Source organism: Moschus berezovskii, chromosome 4 (assembly GCF_049115385.1).
Source record: "Moschus berezovskii isolate FMDL1 chromosome 4, NW_MosBer_1.0, whole genome shotgun sequence".
Classification (NCBI taxonomy): domain Eukaryota; kingdom Metazoa; phylum Chordata; class Mammalia; order Artiodactyla; family Moschidae; genus Moschus; species Moschus berezovskii.
The window spans coordinates 101,919,156-101,934,425 of NC_142463.1; the positions used below are offsets into that span (position 1 = coordinate 101,919,156).

General features: G+C 39.8%; 1 non-coding gene across 2 annotated transcripts; it reads left to right on the forward strand.

Annotated features, from left to right (window-relative positions):
• The first annotated feature begins 5,048 nt into the window (after window positions 1–5,048).
• LOC129541315 (uncharacterized) lies at window positions 5,049–13,780 on the forward strand. Of its 2 annotated transcripts, none has more exons than XR_016037127.1 (3): window positions 5,049–5,131; window positions 5,588–5,760; window positions 13,598–13,780. It is a non-coding gene; the product is annotated as an uncharacterized LOC129541315 (transcript). The 2 variants fall into 2 exon arrangements; XR_016037126.1 differs by lacking the exon at window positions 5,049–5,131 and adding an exon at window positions 5,166–5,477.
• Window positions 13,781–15,270: the final 1,490 nt, after the last annotated feature.

The following is a 15,270-nucleotide window of genomic DNA, read 5'->3' on the forward strand; positions in this document are numbered from 1 at the left end:
CAAAAAGTGGAAATAATCCAAATGTTCATCAATAAGAGAATGGATAAAACTTAAAAACTTTACATTTTGTAATGATTCCAAGCACAGAAAGTATATACTGTACAATTTATATGACGTTCAAGAACAAATTAAAGTATCAGATGTTCTCCAGACTTATTTGGTGATCATTTCACCATATACAAATACATTCAGATGTATAAATTTTGTACACCAGAAACTAAATATATGTCAATTACATCTCAGTAATAAAAACAAACAAACAAAAGTGAAAGGAATCTACGGTGATAAAAGAAAACGACGCCTGCTTCTGGAGGTAAGTATTGGCTGGGGAAGTACACAAGAAAATCTGTATGACTCCTCTGCTCCACATCCATCATTACGGTCTTTCTACCTCTGAACCGTTCCTAGAATCGCCTACTTCTCACGATCTGCACTGTCTCTACCTTAGACCACATCTCAACAGTCTCTGATGTGCAGGTCAGCAGGACCCTGTGTCTGAGGAATGAACGGAAAGACAAGAGCCCCAGAGACTCATGTGATATGACTGCTGTTCTTCTCTACGTGAAAGAGCCATTAGCACAAAATTTCCATTGCGTACTGATCCAGAATTTTAACTGATTTTCTTTTGTGCCTCAGTTGGTTTTCACAACCTTTCCAGTGCCTTAACCATGGAAAAAGATACTGTTTCTATGGGGAAATGTATTCTGATTTTCAACAATTTATTAAAATTGCTTAACTTTTCAGAACCCAGCCATTTCTTCATTGGAGACTTTCCACCTGCTTTTCTTTTAGTGGTGTTTTAAAGTGTCTTTATATCTTTTTGATGGGTTTATATTCTGTGTTTCCAATCATCTTTGAAAATCACGAAGGGAAGGTCTTCCATTGCTTGTTTTTGTGCACAAGAGCATGGCAAGCAGCACTGGATGCATAGGAAGCACGACTGAAGCAGAACACCCCCAGCATGTCCTCTGCCTGCCTTTCAGCTGCAGAAAAACTTTAGTCGAAGTTGAGCCTATATATGTGCTGTGCTTAGTCGCTTAGTCATGTTGGGCTTTTTGTGACCCTATGGACTGTAGCCTGCCAGGCTCCTCTGTCCATGGGGGTTCCCCAGCCAAGAATACTGGAGTGGTTTGCCATGACCTCCTCCAGGAGATCTTCCCAACCCAGGGATCGAACTGGGCTCTCCTGCATTGTAGGCAGATTCTTTCCCAGCCAAGCTACCAGGGAAACCTGAGTTTGTATATACTCACTTGCAAATTTGCAGTTAGCCTAAATAGAGAGAAAATTTGAGTTAAGGTTTAAAATATTTCACAAGAATTTAAAAACGACATCCATGTCAAGTTTGAAAGTAATTACTTACAAGACAGTGAAAGTAGTAGAGCGTTAAAATAAACTTACATTTTAAAATACTAACTTTTAAAGGTAATTCTTGTATTATTCTGAAATGGTAAAACTGATTCAGTAGGGCAAGACTACTATTCAGTTTATAAACATAGTCATCAGTTTTCCTATAACTAGGCATCTCTAGTAAATTCAAAATTATCCAATTTATAAATAATTTAATTTTAGGTTACACTTGAAGTATATGAAATGGTTGCATTAAAACACTTTTTAGAATTTAATGTTTAAAAGTACCAGTTGTAAGTTCACATTTATAACTGAAAACTTTTATGAAAGATATCAGTCTTTAAAAAGCTCCAGGTCCAAAAAATATTGATGCTAAGATTAACTAGAGTTGTAAAAAGTTGTAAAAGCAGTTGTAAAAAGCAAAATTGAAAATTCAATAGCACAAACAAAATAGCAATTTATTTATCTCTCATATATCTGACCAAGATTAATAGATCAGATTAGGAGATCCAGTCATTTAGAGCCCCAGTCCGATGGTAGACCTACTTCAACACATAGTTTCCAAAGGTCTCTCAACTTATCAATATTCTAGGCCACAGGTAAGAAAATAGATCAGAAGTCCAAGGCAAACCAGGGCAAACTACTGCCTTTTAAATAGGTTGGGCAGAACGTGCCTAGTCACCCCTTTTCACAATCCTAAGAGAGGACTTAGTCATACTTAGACAAGTAGCTGCAAGGGAAACTGGGAAATACAGTTGCTATTTGGGCAGCCCCATGATTCATGGGGTCGCAGAGAGTCGGACATGACTGAGCGACTGAACTGAACTGATCCCACCTACAGTCCTATAATGCTATAATACGAGGAAAACAGATTTCAATGAAGAGTTAGCAGTCTGACAGCCCTCTAGTCACTAAAATACTGTGTTCTTCCTTCTGATCTGCTCATCCCCACCCCAAGGGAGACAACTCCAAATTCCATCCAGGTGCCAAATCCATCTCAAATTCAGGGATCTCTGGGTAACTTGTAATCACCTCCCTCAGACATGGATTGGTTTCTTGTGGTTGAGCACCTCATTAATGCAAAGGAAGTCACTTGCTTCTCCAATACCCAATAAATCATGGTCTAGTAGAAGAGACAGGATGATTGTATGAGACCTTCTTGTTCTTTAGTATTCAGTGGCCCTTCCACCACCATAAAACTTGGGTAGTGGTAAGATGAGAGGTTAATATTTTGAAATCTCAAGGAAGATGCATTTAGGTAACTGAAAAAAGAAAAGACCCTGTTTTTTCTTTCTAGGAGCAAGTAGCATTAGACAGAAGAAAAGATATTTGGTGACAAAAGGCATCCTATTTTGTGGTATTTGATGGTGAGGGCACTAGTTAAATAAGAGATTTCTGAAGCAAAGTGAGAAAAGAATCCAGAACAATAGTAAATAGTAGCTTTTTTCGAAAAATGAGAAATTTTTGATTAGTTCATCTTAATGTCGCTCTTAAGAGATAAATGGCATTTTGATAAATAAGAACCATATCAAAAAAGACAGAACTACATTAAAAAAAACCCACTTTTTACAATTACTGAGAATTTAAACTCTATCCTTAAGCTTCTTTCCCTTTATTCTCCCATTAGGCTATGTTGATGTCATGTGTTTCCCACTGTGCATGTTTGTGTCTGTTGTGTTCATATAATTCAGACCATATTGCGAGCAGAAGTCTTCCTGACAGAGCCAAACGATTTCCCAAACCAAAGATCTGTTTTTAAACATATTTTAAAGTAGTTGAAATAAGACAAGCTATGATCAACTAAAAGCAGTTTAACGAAAGTATAAACTGTAAAGGCAGGATTTAGGCAAAGAAAAGAGAGATGAGAAATGGAAGAAGGACTTGTGACTAAATTAGATGTAAAAAATATCCTCATAAAGGAGAATTATATATGGTGATTGACACCCAGGCCCAAAGCCAGACTGCCAGTGTACCCCACTGCATTTTCACTTACAAAACACACGCATTATAAAGTTGCTCAGAGGATCACATGTGTCCATTCCCAATTACATCTGTTGCACCATACAAGGTAAACTCTTGAAAAATAACCATTGGTCTGGGAAGGATACTTTTGGGGTGAGTTAAGTCAAAACCCAGTGTTGGCATTATTGGCATCAAATCATTTTCAGTAAAGTTGACTCAGGGAGTAGTACAAGGTGCACAAAGATGCATGGTATCAGCCATAACCTACCTCTCCCAGAACCCCTTACACTGTCAAAACAGACTCCTGGGTTGAATGGACCCTGATTCTGACCCAATGTTTCAGAATGAAGTCCTATATCATTCAGTTCAGTTCAGTTCAGTTCATTCGCTCAGTCGTGTCCGACCCCTTGCGACCCCATGAATCACAGCACGCCAGGCCTCCTTGTCCATCACCAACTCCCGGAGTTCACCCAAACTCATCTCCATCAAGTTGGTGATGCCATCCAGCCATCTCATTCTCTGTTGTCCCCTTCTCCTCCTTCCCCCAATCCCTCCCAGCATCAGAGTCTTTTCCAGTGAGTCAACTCTTCACATGAGGTGGCCAAAGTATTGGAGTTTCAGCTTTAGCATTACATTGGTCTTTTCTGCATGATTTGAAAAAATCTGTTACTTTTTACAAGTGGATATTTTGTGTTTTTAATTGCACAGGTAACTGTGTGAGAAAAAGAGCCTTTTAAAAGTATTTTTAGTTTTTTGAAACTTTGCTTGTGTATTGTCCTCCCTACTAAACTCTAAGCTCCTCTAAGTAGAAACCAATCCACTCACTCCTCACTGTACCCCAGGTCAGTGCATGGATATTTTAAAGTAAATTTCTATCAGTAACATAGAACCATTTGAAGTGAAGTGAAAGTTGCTCAGTTGTGTCAGGCTCTTTACAACTGGGTGGACTGTAGCCCGCCCAACTCCTCTGCCCAAGAGACTCTCCAGGCAAGAATACTGGATTAGGAAAAAAAAAAAAGGATACTGGAATGGGTTGCCATTTCCTTCTCCAGGGGATCTTCCCAACCCAGGGATTGAAGCCAGGTCTCCTGCCTTGCAGGCAGATTCTTTAGCTGCTGAGCCACCAGGGAAGCCCAAATAGCAGAGGGGGCATCCCTGGGTGGGCACGAATAATTGATGCTTTTGAACTGTGGTGCTGGAGAAATCTCTTGACTGCAAAGAGATCAAACCGGTTAGCCCTAAAGGAAATCAACCCTGAATATTAATTAGGAAGGACTGGTGCTGAAGCTGAAGCTCCAATACTTTGGCCACCTGATGCAAAGAGCCAACTCATCAGAAAAGATCCTGATGCTGGGAAAGACTGAAGGAAAGAGGAGAAGGAGAGGGTGAGATGGTTGGATGGAATCACCGACTCAGTGGACATGAGTTTGAGCAAGCTCTGGGAGATAGTGAAAGACAGGGAAACCTGGGGTGCTGCAGTCCATGGGGTAGCAAAGAGTCAGACACGACTGAGTGACTGAATAACAAGCATAGAACCAAAGATCCAATTTTGGGGGTTGAGGCCAAAAGGTTGACAAGGGGGCCCCGAAGTGGTTTATCAGATCTCCCGAAAGACAGATGTTCTCCGCTTAAGCTTTTGGAGCAAGACTTGCTTGGTGGTGGTGTTGACAGTTTCCCTTCACCAGTAGGGGTGTGTCACTTTAAGACAAACACCAGGAAGTTAAAAGTGAATGAGAGAGGCGAACGACGGAAATTCCGTCTGCTTGGAACTCCCCCTGAGAGTATTTGAGAGTTCCAGCATCTGCAGCTGAAAAACTGAGAGGTTGTAGGGTTAATCCTTTCTGCTTAAAGCGGGTTGGCCCACTTTTTATTCCCTCACTAGGGTAAAGGTTGCGGCTGAGTGGGCGGGGTGTAGGCTGAGAGGTGTGGAGCCGATCAGCCCCACCCCACTGGCTATTGCTGATGTTGAAAGAGCCAAAATTGCAGTGTGCTCCAGATCGCAGCTGTAGGATCTGCTGGTGTTGAGGCAAAGGCATTGAGTTCGGGTACCACAGCCGACCTCTCAGCTCTGGGTCTCAGATCTGGGTCTTGCAGCCGCAGGGCTCTCCCATCCAAGGTGTAGGAATTTCCTGTGGCTAGGAGGACACTGGTATCTGGCTTCCTCAAAGGTGTCTGCTGTTTCAGCCTTTATTTATTGATGCCACGGCCAAGTCTTACTGAAAGATGTATGTTAACTGATGTGTGTTCTCTATCTTTTGTCATCCTTTCTTTCGGACAGGTTACACTGACCCAGCCCCGGGAAGATCTCTGGAGACCATGGCCAAGAAAAGAATTGCTGTGATTGGGGCAGGTGTGAGTGGGCTCACGTGTATCAAGTGCTGCCTGGAAGAAGGCTTGGAGCCCCTCTGCTTTGAAAGGTCTCATGACATCGGAGGGCTGTGGCGGTTCCAGGTAAATCTCCTGGTTCCTTAATACTTGGAACTCTGGCTGTAACTAGGTACAAAAGATATTTTATCTTGTGTCAGGAAATACGATGGGCTTCATAGTGATTCAACCTGCTAGACTTCAGCTTGCTGATCCCTTCTCAGCAACCATTACCTCAGGTTCTATGTAGATTCCTCTTTCCCGAGGCTGGCAGCAAAAATGGGACAGAGGTATCACTTTTTTTTTTTTTTTTCTTTACGGATGACTATGAAAATGGCACAGAGGTCATTTTCATTTACAGATCTTCCTTGATTGATAATGAAATTACATCTTGATGAGCCCATCATAAATTGAAAATATCCTAAGTTTAAAATACATTTGCTACACCTAACTTGGTAAAGAACCTGCCTGCTATTCAGGAGACTGCCTACAATGCAAGAGCCCACCTGCAGTACAGGAGAGGCAGGTTTGCTCCTTGGGTTAGGAAGATCCCTGGAGAAGGAAATTGCAATCCACTCCAGTGCTCTTGCCTGGGAAATACCATGGATAGAGGATACTGGTGGGTTACAGTCCATGAGGTTGCAAGAGTTGGACACGACTTAGTGACTAAACTACTCCCTAACACTATAACTGCACCTAGCCTACCTGAAATGTGCTCAAGACACTCACATTAGACAACACAGGCAAAATCATCTCACATAAAGCTGATTTTATAATTAAGTGTTGAATATTTTATAATTTATTGAATACTATACTGAACATGAAAACCAGAATGGTTGTAAACCGATCAGTTGTTTACCCTCCTGATCTGTTACTGGGTGGAAGCTGCCACTGCCCAGCAGCACCAGAGTATGGAACAAAATATTGCTAACCCAGGAAAAGATTAAAATTCAAAATTTGAAATATGGTGTCTATTGAATGAATATTGCTTTTAAACTATTGTAAAGTCAAAAAATCACAAGTTGAATCATGGTAAGTAAGTTGGAGAGTGTCTGTAATAAGTTTTTCTGCTGTCTGGAAGAGGGCAACAATCTCCATGGTGACAGGGTGTAACAAAATAACAAAATAAATATGTGAAGTGGCTAGAAAATTTAGAGTGGTTGCTCTTGGTCTGCATTAATTAGTAAGTGAACTAGAATATAGTTTACAGTTACTTCCAGGAATTCCTCTTTTTAGTCTCTTCTAATCTTAATGCTGGGAAAGGTTGGGGGCGGGAGGAGAAGGGGATGACAGAGGATGAGATGGCTGGATGGCATCACCGACTCTGTGGACATGAGTTTGAGTGAACTCCGGGAGTTGGTGATGGACAGGGAGGCCTGGCGTGCTGTGATTCATGGGGTCACGGAGAGGCAGACACGACTGAGCGACTGAACTGAACTGAACTGAAACTTAACGCTCTGACATCTGTTAAGACAGACCACATCTGTGTCTATTATGTATAACATATATTTTTACATATATTATACACACAGACATAGACACCACTATAATTCTAGAGCCTGGCATGTATTAGGCACCAAACATATTTGCATTTTATAAATGAATCCTTGGGAAAGAAAATTTCTTGGGTGGCTGCTTAGACTGCTTGTGGAAATAGACCTTCATTCTCACATATTCCAGTTACACAGGTGTCAAGCCTGAGGTATTATAAACATTTGTTAATTGCAGATTAAGCATGTTTCACATGTTGATGCTGGTTTCCTCAAACATTTCCTTTGAGATCTGCTTTTCTTTCACCTCCTTGTTTGTTATTTGGAGCCTTCTCCCCCAACCTACCCCTCTCACATTTTTATAATTTCATTGGGGGTTTCGTATATAAGATCATCCCAAGCCCATTGGAATTCCACTGTTGCTACAAGGTGTCGAGTAAGTCACCGGGGACTCAGGGCTTCCATTTTCTTTCTTGTACTAGGTCTCAGGGATTCAGGATACATGCCTTTCTTCTTGACCTCTTCATTAATGTTAGATCAGACTGAGGGTGAAACATGGGTAGTGATGTGGGACATATCTCTTTACTGTTTGTTACTACATTACTGTTCATTACTATAAGTAATACAGTATTACTTTATAAACAAAGTGGCTTAAATGATAAATCGCTTGCGAAATGTTGAGGTTTTAATAAGTATGCAATGCTGTAGAATAATTTTTAATTTTAGTTAAATTTAGTTTAATATTAGTTAAATTTTAAAAATCTCAATGCATATCATAGCATTGCTTCTCAAACTTGAAAATGAAAATGAATCACTGGAGATTTTGCTGAAATGTACATTCTGATTCATTAATCTGGGGGTGGTGCCAAGGTGCTATATTTCAAATTAGCCCCCAAGTGATGTTGATCCTGCTGGTGATTACATTTTGAGTAGTAATGTTCTAAAGTGTATATGTTATACTAAGATACCATATTGATACAATATAATGTAAAGTAAGGCATATTTAATACATTTTGATTTAAAATATAAAATTAAGTAATAACCACTCTTAGATGGATAGGTCTTTTAAATTCTTAAATATATCTCCCTCCAAAAAAGACAACTGAATGGATACAAAAATACTTAGAAGGTTGACTATAGAGCAGTGGCTGTTAACTTTGGCTGCACATTGAACAATCACCTGGGAACTTTAATAAACTTTAACAAATACTGCTATCAGCCCATCCAGATTCTGGCTTTATTGGCCTGGAGTGCTAATAAAACTCTCCACTAGTTATTTCTAGCGCACAACCAACATGGAAACCTTTGGCCTTCAGCCTTTACCCCTGCTTTCCCACATGATAAATGAGGATGACATTGCTTCTTTAAAACAAAATCAATAATGGTTTATTGAATAAACATTTCTGGACCTCAGAATATATTAGATGGGATGGGAAAACAGTGTTATATAACCTCCTGGCTCTGCCCTCAGGTATTTTGCAATTTAGTTAAGAATGTGTGGTGAAAGGACTTCTGAGGTGGAAGGGATAAACTCTGGTTCCCTGAGCTTTCTAGGGCCAGCACATGACCTCTTATACGTAGGTTTCAACCTTATATACATATTAGACAGGGAGTAATTAAAACAGGGTCTCTGGGAGAAGGTACCAGGCATTAGTATTTTAGAGTTCCCCGTGTGATCCCTGTGTGACGACAACATTGAGAACGGTCCTAAGACAGCTGGTGTCCCATGGGATTCTGAGAGTCTGTCAAAGGAACAGAAGGTCCACACTGTTCTCGTTCCTCCCACTGAAGGTGAGTCATTTTTCTCCGTTCTTCTGCCCTTACTATTGCCTCTGATCCCTGCAGTTTAAGTTACACTACCTTATGTCCCCTTTCTCTTTTTTCACATGAATTTCCTATTCAATGCAAGTCATGTGCTTAGGCAGGAAATATGATCAAGGTATGGCTGTATAGGAAGATTATTCACTGATGGTAGAAAATATTAAAATGCAGGAGTGGAAGCTCCTTTTCTACTCACTGACGTGATACTGCCCTGCCCTCACTTATAAAGTAGTGAGCTGACAGTAATAAGCACTACCAAGGATCCAATTGGGTGTTTAGAAGGGCTTGAAGGATTTGTGGACATACAGTATTTCATCACTTCATGGGAAATAGATGGAAAAACAGTGGAAACAGTGTCAGACTTTATTTTTTGGGGCTCCAAAATCACTGCAGATGCTGATTGCAGCCATGAAATTAAAAGACGCTTACTCCTTGGAAGGAAAGTTATGACCAACCTTGATAGTATATTAAAAAGCAGAGACATTACTTTGCCAACAAAGGTCCATCTATACAAGGCTATGGTTTTTCCCGTGGTCATGTATGGATGTGAGAGTTGGACTGTGAAGAAAGCTGATCGCCGAAGAATTGATGCTTTTAAACTGTGGTGTTGGAGAAGACTCTTGAGAGTCCCTTGTACTGCAAGCAGATCTAACCAATCCATTCTAAAGGAGATCAATCCTGGGTGTTCATTGGAAGGACTGATGCTAAAGCTGAAACTGCAATACTTTGGCAACCTCATGCGATGAGTTGACTCATTGGAAAAGACTCTGATGCTGGGAAAGTTTGAGGTCGGGAGGAGAAGGGGACGACAAAGAATGAGGTGGCTGGATGGCATCACCGAGTCTGTGGACATGAGTTTGAGTGAACTCCAGGAGTTGGTGATTGACAGGGAGGCCTGGTGTGCTGTGATTCATGGGGTCGCGGAGAGTCAGACACGACTGAGCGACTGAACTGAACTGAACTGAATATTTCATTGTCTTAATTATTTGAAAATTCATACAAATATATGATTATTGTCACATATATGGGGTAAGATCTGTGATTCATTTAGCTCAGTGACCCCCAACAGACCTGCTGTGGAAAGCATCGGTCTACTCCTTCTACTTGGAAACTTCAACCTTTGGAAAACAAGGACAGACGTGTTATTTTTTAGTATTAAGATAGTGGGGTTTTTTGTTTTGTTTTGTTTATTTTGGCAGCACTGGATCTTGGTTGCTGCATGCAGGATCTTTAGTTACAGCATGAGAACTATTAGCTGTGGCATGTGGGATCTAGTTTCCTAACCAGGGATTGAACCCGTGCCCTCTACTTTGGTACAGTGTGGAGTTTTAGCCACTGGACCACCAGGGAAGTCCCTAATATAGTGTTTTTATGACTTTAGAAATATCTGCTGAATGAATTAAGTCAAATTCAATAGTTAAGAATATTTCTACCCCTGCCCTCACAAGCACCTTGTTTTCAAAAGGACCTAAGCACTAATTAATTTTTTTAATGTGCTATTACAAGCAATATGTTTAAATAAACTTTAATTTTAGTACTGTGTTAGGTTTACAAAACTATTAGGAAAATAATACGGCGTTCCCATATACCTCGTGCCCAGATATTATTAACATCTTACATTAGTGTGATAACATTTTTCATAATTAACGAACCAAAATTGATACATTATTATTAACTGAAGTCCATACTTCATTCAGATTTATTTAGGTTTATTTTTCCTAATGATCTTTTCCTGTTCCAGCTGTCATGTGTCCTTAGGCTCCTCATGGCTGTGTCAGTTTCTTAGCCTTTCCTTGTTTTTGATAACCTTGACAGTTTTGAGAATCACTGGTTAGATATTTTATAGAAAATCCCTCAGTTGGGATTTGTCTGATGTTTTCATCATGGTTAGACTGGGGTTATGAATTTTTGGGAGGAAGACCTTAGAGGTAGAATGCCATTCTCATCACATCAGGCCAGTGTTGCACTCGATCACACTTATCACGCTGATTGATGTTAACTTTGACGTCCTGGCTTGAAATGGTGTTTATCAGGGTTTGTCACTGTGAAGTTTCTCTTTTTTTCTCCCATGTCATACTGTACTCTTTGGAAGAAAGTCACTATGTTCAGTCCACGCTTAAGGGCAAAGTTGGCTATTCTAGGCTTTTTGTCTTTCCACATAAATTTTAGAATCAGTTTGTCAACATCTACAAAATAGCTAGCTGGGATATTGACTGGGACTGTACTGAATCTATAGATCAAGTTGGGAAAACTGACATCTTAACAATATTGGGTCTTACAATCTATGAGTATAGAATATGTTTTCATTTATTTATATCTTTGATTTTCTTCTTCTGTGTTTTATATTACCTGGATATGAGTCTCATACATATTTTGTTAGATTTTTACCTAAGCATTTAATTTGGGGAGTATTATTATAAATGGTATCGATTTTAATTCCAACGTCCAATTTTTCATTTCTGTTATATAGGAAAACAGTTGGCTTTGTATATTACCTCTGTAGCCTGCAGCCCTACTATAATTGCTTATTAGTTCCAGGAATTTTAAAAAATTCTTTGAAATTTTCTACGTAGACAAACAGTCATATCATCTGCAAATAAAAATCATTTTACTTATTCCTTCCCAATATGTATACCTTTATTTCCATTTCTTACCTTATTACATTAGTTAGGATTTCTAATATAGTGTTTAATAGAAGCGTTAAGAGAGGCTGTCCTTGACTTGTTATCAATTTGACGGGTAAATTGTCCGTTTTCTCACTATTAAGTATGATGTTGTTGTGTTAGTCGCTCAGTCGTGTCCAACTCTTTGTGACCCCATGGATGGTAGCCCACCAGGCTCCTCAGTTCATGGGATTCTCCAGGCAAGAATACTGGAGTGGGTTGAAATTTCTTCTTCAAAGTATAATGTTACCTGTAAGTATTTTGTAGATGTTCTTTATCAAACTGAAGGTGTTTAAACCTATTCCTACTTTGCTGAAGGTTTTTTATCATGAAGGTGTGGTATAAATAGTTCTACAAAAATAAAAGAAAAATCCTACCTCCTTAGTAAATCAATTTGTTTTTCCTACCTTCAAGTTTTATTGATATATAGTAAATAAAATATACTCATATAACAGGGAAGAGATTATGCAATGTGTAATTATGTAAACATGGATAGATAGAGGCATACAGTTGCTCCAGATATACATAATATTGTATTTGGTTATTACAATGTGAATTTAATTTTGTATATTACTTTTTCCACTTAAAGTTATAGCATAGGCTATTTTCAGTGTTACTTTACAGATTTCAAAATCACATTTTTTAAGTGTCTCCAATTCAATCTCTGTAATTCACTCATTCAGTTCAGTTCAGTTCAGTCACTCAGTCATGTCTGACTCTTTGCGACCCCGTGAACCACAGCACACCAGGCCTCCCTGTCCATTACCAACTCCTGGAGTTTACACAAACTCATGTCCATCGAGTCGGTGATGCCATCCAGCCATCTCATCCTTTGTCGTCCCTTTCTCCTCCTGCCCCCAATCCCTCCCAGCATCAGGGTCTTTTCCAGTGAGTCAACTCTTCACATGAGGTGGCCAAATTACTGGAGTAATTGAGTAAATTTCAGCATCAGTCCTTCCAATGAACACCCAGGACCGATCTCCTTTAGGATGGACTGGTTGGATCTCCTTGCAGTCCAAGGGACTCTCAAGAATTTTCTCCAGCCCCATAGTTCAAAAGCATCAATTCTTCGGCGCTCAGCTTTCTTCACAGTCCAACTCTCACATCCATACATGACCACTGGAAAAACCATAGCCTTGACTAGATGGACATACATTAACATAAATTTTTGTCTCAATACTGAATCTTTCTTTAAATGGCTAAGTGTCAAGGGTTTTCATATTCTTACTGCATTACTCTCCAGAAAACATTGTACTGAGATTTCATTTTTGCTAACACTGAGTAATTGTCCTTTAAATTAATGAAAATAAGGTAAAATAGGAACATGTGGTGGACAGAATTATAAATTAGTACAGTGTTTCCTCGAGAACAGTGTTGCAAGTACATGAAAAACCTTGAAACTAGTACTCAGATGGGCAGTTCTCACTTGGAGTCTCTTGTCATTTTAATCAGGCGACAGCTACGGCTGTTCACATACTATGACCTCTTTGCTTCCATGTTTAGAACATCATCTGAGATAACTAGGACTTCTGGGGGTTGGCTGCATATCTCTCTATCACAAACATGCTCTTCATGTGGCTAGCTTGGGCTTCCTCACAGGATGATGGTCTCAGGGTAGCTGGACTTGTTACACAGCTGCTGACTTCTACTCAAGAAAGCTTTCTAAGAAACCCAGGTGGAAGCAGCAAGACTACTTACCACTTAGTCTTGGAAGCCATTCAGTATCATTCCAACTGCATGCTGTTGGTCAAAAACAAATCATAAAGACAACTCAGAGTCAAGGCGAAGAGACAGCATGAGGGTGCAAATCCTGGGAGATATAAAGGGATGTGTGTGTATAACTTTTTCTTTTAAATTGGCATTTCAGATAACTTTTCAAATGTTAATTGGCTGTTTATAAACCATGACCTTAATACTCAAGCTGCTATGAATGCTTTTTATTTACTGCAGGAAGAACGTGAAGAAGGAAGGGCAAGTATTTACAAGTCAGTGATCATCAACACTTCTAAGGAGATGATGTGCTTCAGTGACTATCCCATCCCAGATCACTATCCTAACTTCATGCACAACTCCCAGGTCCTGGAGTATTTCAGGATGTATGCCAAAGAGTTTGACCTTCTAAAGTACATTCGATTTAAGGTAGGGAATTTTGTGGGTATCTCTGTGTTTGAAGTTGTTTGCAAAGTAAATGAATAATGTGGTTTCATTTAGCAATGCTTATGTGTAGCTTGGTTTGATGTGCTCATGTATCTATCCAATAGACTCCACACTGTGTCTTCTCTCTGACTGAAAAGTATCAATGGGAAAGTCCCTCTTCTATGTATTTTGACTACCAAAAAACAAACAAACAAAAAAGAACAGTGATTTAACAGTCTAGTTATGGAGACACTAAAATGAAAACTTCATTGTAAGCATAATTAATAAAAATACAGAGTTACAGGGTGATAAATGCCCTGAGACCTATACACTGCAGCTCAGAGGTGGGACACTTAACCCATCAGAGCTTGAATTATCAGGTACCAAGGACATTTTCTTAGGGGAGATAATACCAAACTAAATGTTGACGGGTGAGTATCTCCAAATGAAGAAAGCATAAAAGGATGATCTAGGCAGAAGCACCAGCCTGTGTAAAAGTAAGAACATGATAGAGAGGAACTATAAATAATATAGGATCACTTGGGTATATAAGAGTGGCATCTCTATTAGTCCACCAAGACATTATGGTCATAAATCCTAGAAGCACATAGGACATACTCTTAATGTTTCCATAGACTAGGTAGAGTAACCCGTATTTGTTTTTAAAACTAAAAACTATACCACTGACTATTCCATCTTGTATCTTCTTTCTTTCTGGTTATTTGTAAAATGGGCATTTATGGGAGTCAAAGAAGTTCATTTACACAAAACATGAGCCACTGAGATGTTTTTCTACTCTATTAGGAAAGGGAGCCTTATTAGCTCAGTCACACATTTAAGACTAGACAGTGAGAACAGAATTTGAGATCAGAAGGGATCAGAAGATCTCAGGATGTCTGGGAGTATGGGGAGGAATAGGCATTTAGTGCATCGATCGTCTTAGAAACACAAAAGAAGCCCAAATTTTATTCAGGTGTCATATTGCCTTAGGGTATGGTCCAAGGGGGGCTTCCCAGGTGGCACAGTGGTGAAGAATCCACCTGCCAATGCAGGAGACACAGCAGACTTTGATCCCTGTGTCAGGAATATCCCCTGGAGGAGGAAATGGCAACCCACTCCAGTATTCTTGCCTGGAAAATCCTGTGGACAGAGGAGCCTGGTGGGCTACAGTCTAGAGGGTCATAAAGAGTCTGACATGATTGAGTGACTGAGCATACATACACGTGTGGCCTAATAAAACTAGTAATTTGCACTTTTCTAGGAGAGACAGTACAACATTAATTTGCCAACTCGTTTGAATTAGGTTGCCTCATGAAAGTTTTCTCACTCTGACCAAGGTGGTGGTGGTTGTGATGGTTTAGTTGCTAAGTTGTGTCCTACTCTTGTGACCCCATGGACTGTAGCCTGCCAGGCTCCTTTGTCCATGGGATTTTCCCAGGAAAGAACACTGGAGTTGGTTGCCATTTCCTTCTCCTTGGGATTCTTTC